This window comes from Amblyomma maculatum, chromosome 5 (genome assembly GCF_055883805.1).
Source record: "Amblyomma maculatum isolate TAMU_Amacu chromosome 5, ASM5588380v1, whole genome shotgun sequence".
Taxonomy (NCBI): Eukaryota; Metazoa; Arthropoda; class Arachnida; order Ixodida; family Ixodidae; genus Amblyomma; species Amblyomma maculatum.
Window position 1 is genome coordinate 101,837,985 of NC_139348.1, and position 8,318 is coordinate 101,846,302.

An 8,318-nucleotide genomic window follows, 5' to 3' on the forward strand; every position below is an offset into this window, starting at 1 on the left:
ACACGAACGCCTCTTCGTTCGCCTCCAAATCGCGCTGCAAGGGAAGGAAAGAAGATGAGAGTGAAAGTCCACATGAGCTCTGAAGTGTGCCTTTTGTAATTGGTCCACAAGAATGGAAAGGTGCAATATCTGTCACACTCGTTTTGTTTCTATGGATACCTGAATAGTGCCGTAAGGGAAGGAAGGTGGGTGTGAAATCAATGGCACCAAATGAAATTTCTTCCAGGCCGGGGAGCTCCCAGAGCCACGCACCATACATCATTTTAGGGCTGTCGGCTCGGCGGCGGCTGCAGTGACATGTTAGGACGCGCACGTGGTCGCTGAAAAACGTGGTCGTTTGCTCGAATCTATTTCTGTGCGTAAACCGGCAACGGCGGCTGACATCGGTGTTTATCGCGTGTTATGTGCGCCGAACAGGGCTGTGCAGAATTAGAACCAACTGCGAAATACCTGGGAAGTGTTGTGTGCCGCGGTGCAATGGCAATTACAAAACGGGCCCCAAACTGCACGTCTTCTCTTTCCCTAAAGCCGACGAAGCAAGAAAAGCCTAGATAAGTGCAATTCCACGCGAAAATGTGGTCGTGTCTGCAAACTTCAGGGTGAGACGTTTTTGGTGCTTATTAAGGAGAAAGCCTTTAGTGGCTCCTGCTGTCGTGGACAAAGTGTGTCCCGCTTTAGCGGCGTTCTGATTGGCCGAGGCGGGGTACGTCCCTGCCATCTCCCATGCATGCCACACTTGAACGCGTGCCAAGGAAAGCCACGCGACAGGAGTGATGTTGTTGTGGCTGTACGAAGAAGGAAAAGAAAATGCACGGGCCTGCTACTGGCTCTGTAGCTGAGCCACCTCTGGTGCCTCGTGCAGACAGAAGAGAAAATAGAGAAGAAAGAAATGGAAGAGGGAAAGAAAGACGCGCGCCGCAACAACAGCCGTCGTCCACCACCGAAGCGGTGGCGGGTGCAATGACAGCCTACAACAGATAAAAATTCGGTGGCAGGCTAGCCCCCACCGCAAGCGGCGGTGACCTACCTGCCCCAGCCCCATCTGGGGAGTCCTGTGTCATGGTGTACCGCCCAAACACACTTGCCGGAGAACGTGTGATAGATACTGCGCCTTTTCTTTCCTGTAAACCACTTATACGTAGCACTGCAACAAATGCCGACAAGAGGCTAACGATGGCACATTATAGGATAGGAAGGGTAGGCTTTCGCCATTCTCCTCTTAAAATTAATCAAAGATACCCTCTCATTTTTTTTCCAGCAAGTTGCTTCTACGCTTGGGGTTGCAAGCTTTGGTTACAACTCCTTTGTGGCACGTAAAGAATAAATGTGTCACGCATAGCACGCGATCTCAACTAGCCGTACTTATGTTAGGATTTATTTATTAAGGCGAAAGCCTTTAATGGCTCGTAGTGTCGTAGACAAAGTGTGTCCCGCTTTTGCAGCGGCTGTCGTGTGGCGTTCTTTGGCGCGCGTTAATGTGTGGGATTTCAGATGGCAGGAACGCTAGACAAGATGGGACTTTTAGAGGAAAGGCGCAGTATCTGTCCCATTTTCTCCAACATGTGAGCGTTTGGATGGTACGCCGTCGCTCCTGTAGCGTTTACAGGGCACACTTCCACAAATGAGCGCGGTATCTGCAATCGACAACGAGAAAATTCAAAATTGGGAAGAGCTTCAAATGCAAACAGCCGTGCCATGCGGAAACTTCAACATTGTTCTGACCGAATAGGCGTTGTCAAAACTGAAGGATGCCATTCCAGTCATTGCATACGTGGCTGGTTACTCGGTGCACATAGCTATGAAGAGGTTGAAATGCGACAAATGCAAAGAGCTCTTGACAATTGAAAAGACTGTCGCAGTTTCGTCAGACAATCGCATGTACAGTCTAGTAAAAGAAATTGTTAGGGAAGGGCTGGTTTACACAGCAATGCCAGCTGTGAATGCTCTGGCGCACAATTACGTTGTGGTGGAAGAGTTGTCCAAGCGAGCAGAATTTCTAAAGGTCCAAAACCAGCCTCGAAGTGGCTACAGAACTCACACTCCAACTGCTCAGCGATGAGGAGCCTTGTGGCACAAGGAAAAACCCACATATCGGTGGCATCACTTCGCGCATCGAAGGGTACAATTTGTCGCTTAACACGCATGCAGCATCACCGGTATCAACAAAGGTAAGAGCATCCATACCCTCCACAGAAACATTTATCAAATTCGGCGGTGAAAAACGAGGGCTTAGTTTGAAGAAAACACAGTTATTGCGTCTACAACTGCGATCACTAGTCGTTTTTACGGTGGTCAACCGACTGTACATGTCGTGTGACAAACTGACGACATAGTTAAGGTCGCTCCCGGATCATGTGTTGAAGGGTAAATTCCACCTTGGTGGTGGTCCAGGAAGAGAGGGAAGCAGTGGCAGCTGCCGAGCGACTTCCTCAATGACAAACTGCTTAATCTGGATCACGAGAGAACCGCTGACGTTAGTGGTAAGTCGATGCAGGTGAGAGTCCCGGCCTGTGTTCAGGTCGACAGCGAGACTTGTTATCGACGCATCTCGCCATAACTGTGGTACAGGTTGACAATCTTCCCCACGGAGGTGGAGCCCTTGCCGAAAAAAGTGTGAAAGGTATCGTCATCAATCCCCTTGTGCACATACGGGTTGAGGCCAGCCTTTGTCATTGAAACATTGACGCACATGCATAGGTCGAGGATATCTTCGATGTAGCCTGTGAAGCTTTCGCCAACCTGCTGGGATGGTGAGCGAAGACGCTGCTTAGCGCTAAATTTGTGCATGGCCGGATGCACCAAGATGTCAATAAATATGTTCCCGAAAGCGGACTAGGTGGCGAAGTCCCATTCATGGTTTCTGAACAGGTTTTCAACATCAGTCAAGTAGAAGATGACATTTGTGAGCTTCATGCTGTCGTCACACCGGTTGTGGGTGCTCAGCCGGCCGGTCGTAGAACAGCGAGGTTTCACATCGTAATCTGTGCAAGCGCAAATGGCACGATTCATGTTAACGAAGCGCGCCGGGGCAGATTGCGGGTTGCTCAGAAGCGGCTGTTTGGATGATGTAAGATGGTACCATGGTACTCAGCGTTTGACTGCTTAGCTCCATGATGAGTACCCAGCACCTCCATCAAAAATATAACTATTTTTATTTTAGGACGAGCTTATTTACTAGAGCTAGTGCGAGATCAAGACAGCCGCTCGCAGGTCCGGTCTCCTCCCTCTGGTGCTCGCGTCTCGTGCGCTCTTCTTTTAAATATCTTCTTTGCAGTGTAAAAGTTTTGCTGATAGTACGACGATTATCAGATTTACTTACACGTTTCCAAAGTCATATTATTTCCGTGAAATTAGGTGTCTAAGCCTCACATTCTGGTTGCATTGACCGATGTAATCTTGCTCTCTATTCCAGTGCCTGAACAACATGCTGCAGCTTTGCGAAAATGGAGAAGTTATGGACGTGAGTAAAAACTGCATATTACCCTGCTCATCGAGACATGAATATTTGGCTCTTTTAAGATAGCTGTCAAAAATATCATGAAAGGAAATCGTCTACAGAGAGCAGGTCATTTATTAGAAGTATCAGTATCGTTATATACTAGAGTTTCCTGACGGTATAAGTACAGGGGTATGATTTCCACTTTCGCATGTTGCTCGGACGGCTGCTAACTGAAACTGTCCTTAAGTGTGCCAGCGTAAAAAAGCCCAGGGAGAGCAGATAAATTGTGCATTTACACTATTCGCTGGCATAGTTTTTGTTTGGTATCAGGTAATTATGCGCCAAAGACAAGACTTTAACAAAGTAAACTATATATATGTTCATGGTCAAGTTCGACTTTATTTGAACTCGATTGAGCGGACCCGAAACGAAGTTGGTCTTTATGTTTTGCAGCGTTGCATTGAAAGTGCATTCTTCTATGATCCTTTCCTAATATCATGCATATATAAATGTTGCAAACTTTTCTTCGGATAAAATCGCTTGTTTGAAGTGCACAACAGATACATCAATCCTACCGAGGTTTTCTTTTGGTATGCTAGATGATGAGTCACATTATGGCTTCTGAAAATATCAAAACCTATTATGAATAAAGTATCAAGTGCATCGTTGCAAGCAATTTTTTATTCCTGGTTTTCAACATTTCCAGACGCCCTTGGCAGAATCCCTGCTGTCTTTTACAATGGTAAGGAAGCATATAGCGATGTTAAGTTGCTGCGGCTGGTAATTAATTACGACGCGAAGGGTATATGGCTCGATCAGTCGAAACACTGTCACAATACCTAAGAACTGACCTAAACGTGTCGAAATCATTATGGAGGTACTGTATGATTCGTAGAGGCTATACCGTCGTATGTGGTGCACAGTACTGAACTGCTAAATTGGATTAGGTGTAGATGAAGTTGGAATAATGGTCGATAAAGAAAAAATACAGAGGATAAATTGAATTAGGTTGCGTCAGGTCATATTAGAGCGAATAACTATTTGTTTAGGTAACTCGAGCTCTCGGCGGATTATGTAAGCTCAATAGTCATGATGTCGGACTAGTTTAGTTTTGTTGGATTAAGGTGGATGAGGCTGAAATGTGGCGAAATATATGGCAATAAATGTGATTACATTGATACAGAGTGGATCAAGTTACTTCGGGGCGGATTATATATTTAGGCGGATTACGTTGGATTAGGAAGGAAGGATAATACTGATCAAATTTTAATTAAGGCTCATTACGCTGAATTAAGAGTGATCGCATTGAATTATAGAAAAGTAGGATGAATTAATGGTGATTAGTATGAATTAGGACGGATTAAGCTGGATTTAAAATGAATTCCTCTCACATTGATAATACATAAGAAGCCTAACTATCACCAGACATATCGCCAAAATTTAAAAAATTGTAATTATTCGCGCCAAGAGTACATGTACGTAAACGAGGGACCACAAGCTGGGTCGCAGAAAGATGCTATTTAGGCTGGGCTGCCATAGTCTTAGATCCAGACCTTAAGTATCCCCAAATTTTACCAGCATTCTTGCTTCACCTACCTCTCTATATTTCTTTACGTTTTAATGCATGGAAAACGTTACGAGGAACATGATTGGGGATACTAGTTGTACCGTTATTAGATTATGAGTGCAAGCTCCATATTACAATTCGTTATATCAGTCTGTCCGGAGCTTACCGCAGGCACTTCGGGCCAGATATCACATGATTCAATCGGTTAGATAATCGATTTAAAAGAGAGACTAAAAAGAAATCAGTGTTCCCTCTGAAAACACATCCTTCTAGATACCGACGAAATGCCGGAAAAATTAGTTTACGACTTGATGTCGTATTCCCTCAAAAACAAGTGCCACCAATTCTGCGCTGCTCCTATATGGAGTGGCACCGGCATTAGCAGGCAACGCACCACTGTGTTGCGTTCTTTAAATCTATGGAGACGGGACTTTTTAGACAACGGTGTGTGCATGAATTCAACATATATAAGTGGAGACCTAACGTTTCCTACAGAAGATTGGCGACCAGATGGTGTGGCCCTTTATGTAGCTTTCTGCAAAGTATTGAAACTTCATGCTCTACGTATACAAAGCCATATAAATGTATTTATTGTTCTTACGATGTCCTTCCTATCCTCAGTTCTGAGAAAAATGTCATGATCAATCCTTGCGCTAATAATTAGACACCTGATGAATAATTTTGATGAATTCTTTAAAAATGCCTTTATTGTATTAAGTGCAGTGGCATCAATTTTTTTATTATTGCGATTCTAAGTTTTTCCTTGATGCTCTTTAATTAGCTTTGAAATACTCTTCAGAAAACAGCGCACTTTACTTCCGAAAGGAAATTTTTTCCTATTTTGTACTAAGCATAAATATTGCTCTAAACGTAATTATTCTACTTTACCAAAGCTAGATATTTGCTGCATAAATTTTCGGTAATAATATTGTCTGGAGAACGAAAAGCATGAAACTCATGAGGTACAGTGACTATCGCTTCTTCGAAAACAAGTTGATACAAAGAGCTCAGCAGCAATTTTGTTGCCACATCTGACAAAATTTGCTTTTGGACATTTCCCTGCAATAACGTCAACGCAAAGTGAACGAACGGGGGTAATAAGGCGCAATAGAAAATATAACATACAGTGCCGTCTCCCCTGTGTACCGAAGAAGAATGTGGATGTTTTTGTATTTGTAAGCTTACCGACGCATCATCTTTTGTGGGCATTCGATATCATAGGGTAGCAGGCCTGCTGGGTGTCCCTAGTGCAGCTGAATATTTCAAGATGGAGGTTTGAGCGTTCATTGTGCGACAGCCTCGTATTAAAGCAAAGTGTTAATTAACGACCGAAGAGACCGAAAACAAGGTGAAATTGCATCCGATGGGTAGATCAAAAAGTATATGGCAAGCCACCACAAAGGTGTTCAAAGCTCTAATTAGAAAGATATCTTTAACGTGGACTTTGAGCGTGAGTAATGGATGTGACGTGGGCATGCAAGTCAGAATGTTAGAAGCTTGAAACAATGTTTAGCGACACTGTTCACTGGTCATAATGAGAAAAACAAATTACACATTGCTATGAAAGTCCTATATATGACTGTGGAAGCAGAAAATATTTTGGCATGACTGCTTGCTATTGCCCAGATAAATAAAAGCATCAACGATACTGCTCAAATGGTAGGTGAATTTACCGCGAAGCCTTTGTTCCCCTGCTTTCATGAAATGTAGCTAACGTAATTACATTTAGAAGTTTTTTCTTTGGGTTAGCATTATCTGCTGTCATTTTATTGCTGGTAAGCAATTTATAGACTGAATTTCAAGCGTGCAGAATTCTACAGCCTGTTATTTCTTAAAAGAATCTCCATCGTGTATCTCCGATATTCTCCACATTACTCCACTAATTATTCTTTCTTCGCCAGTGCTTTATGAATGACATTGTGGGTCAGAATAACGTCCCTGACTTCCTCCAAAGGCGCATTTGACGGGTTAGGTTCCGACGGTCAACGCATGTACAACGAACTTAAGAAGACCTGTAAGTACCTGTTAAGTGCCTTTAAGAAACACAGCGCTGCTCAGTTATATGAACGGCTTTCTAATTTTGATATTTTTATAGCATAGAAGCGAAGTATGGAAGGCGGCGTTAAAATCTGAGAAAGGAAATGACCTAAAGCATGAACTAAACCTTATATAATATGGTGGTGTGACATATTTTAGGAAAGCTCACAACACAAACGCGTCTCCAATATTTGAGAAGGCTAGATGCAATTTCGCTAGCACAAATAGACATGGAAAAACCACTCGTGGCATATTTGTTTGTGGATATTATCGATCACGTAAACGCTTTTTGCCGTATAAGACAGGCGAATGCTTTCAAACGAAGTATCAGCCACCGTACAGCCTCTAGGAGTTGCATTGTCGCACGGCCCGCTAACACAGAACTTGGAGCTTTAGTGAGCTGTTTACTACAGCCTTAGACAGAGGTATCAAGAGATCGCTCACTTTTGCATTACTTGCTTTGGACTTCTTTCTAAGTCCAATCATGGAGACATAGTATTCGTTTATTTAGCCTTGTGGGCCACAACGTACGGGGATTCCAAAATAGTATACCCGATGTAGGATAGCATTTCTTGTCGGCCTTGGTCAATTGCCGTGCGGACTTGTTAGCTTGATTAAGCCTCCTTCCAATTACAATAGAGAAGCGTTGCAACACACACGCTATGAATGAAGCAATTACTGCATGATTGTTGCTACTAGTAGCCGTAGGATGCTGCTTGGATGGACTTGAAGATTTACTAAAAATATCTTTTTTTTTTTTTTGTTTTAGTGAGTGTATTATTATTAATACTGTGTTTTATCCGCGTCATCCATGAAAGAAAAGTCGGAGTATGCAGATTTCACATAAGTGAAGGTATCGATGGGGAAAGTATTGTTTTGTGCTTTTTGAGCAGAAAAATTGACAAATTTAAGGTATCGCTGGTTTGAAACGACTGAATGATTCGGGCTTGCTTGAAGGGACCAGAATATTTTGACCGATTTGAACATGTTATGCTGCGTAAGTGATTTGCAAAAATTCCAAGGCTGTTGCGCAATAACTCAGATGGCTTCTAGATCATAACATCTTTAAACCCAATTTATTTAAACCCAAAATATGATGTATATCAAATTCAAAATTTGCAGCTGTATGTGAGCATTCAAATCTATTGCGTGGACTTGAAAACCTAAATCTTCATCTGCCATTCTTTTCCAACATTTTGCTAAAACGGTAAATAAGTATTGATCCCAGAGAATTAGAATTTGTTTCCCGGATGCAGAAACAGTCGTCTGCCGAGA

General features: G+C 43.0%; 1 long non-coding RNA gene across 1 annotated transcript; it reads left to right on the forward strand.

Annotated features, from left to right (window-relative positions):
* The first annotated feature begins 3,410 nt into the window (after positions 1 to 3,410).
* LOC146189043 (uncharacterized) lies at positions 3,411 to 7,022 on the forward strand. The gene is made up of 3 exons (XR_014707268.1): positions 3,411 to 3,460; positions 4,146 to 4,181; positions 6,908 to 7,022. It is a non-coding gene; the product is annotated as an uncharacterized LOC146189043 (long non-coding RNA).
* Positions 7,023 to 8,318: the final 1,296 nt, after the last annotated feature.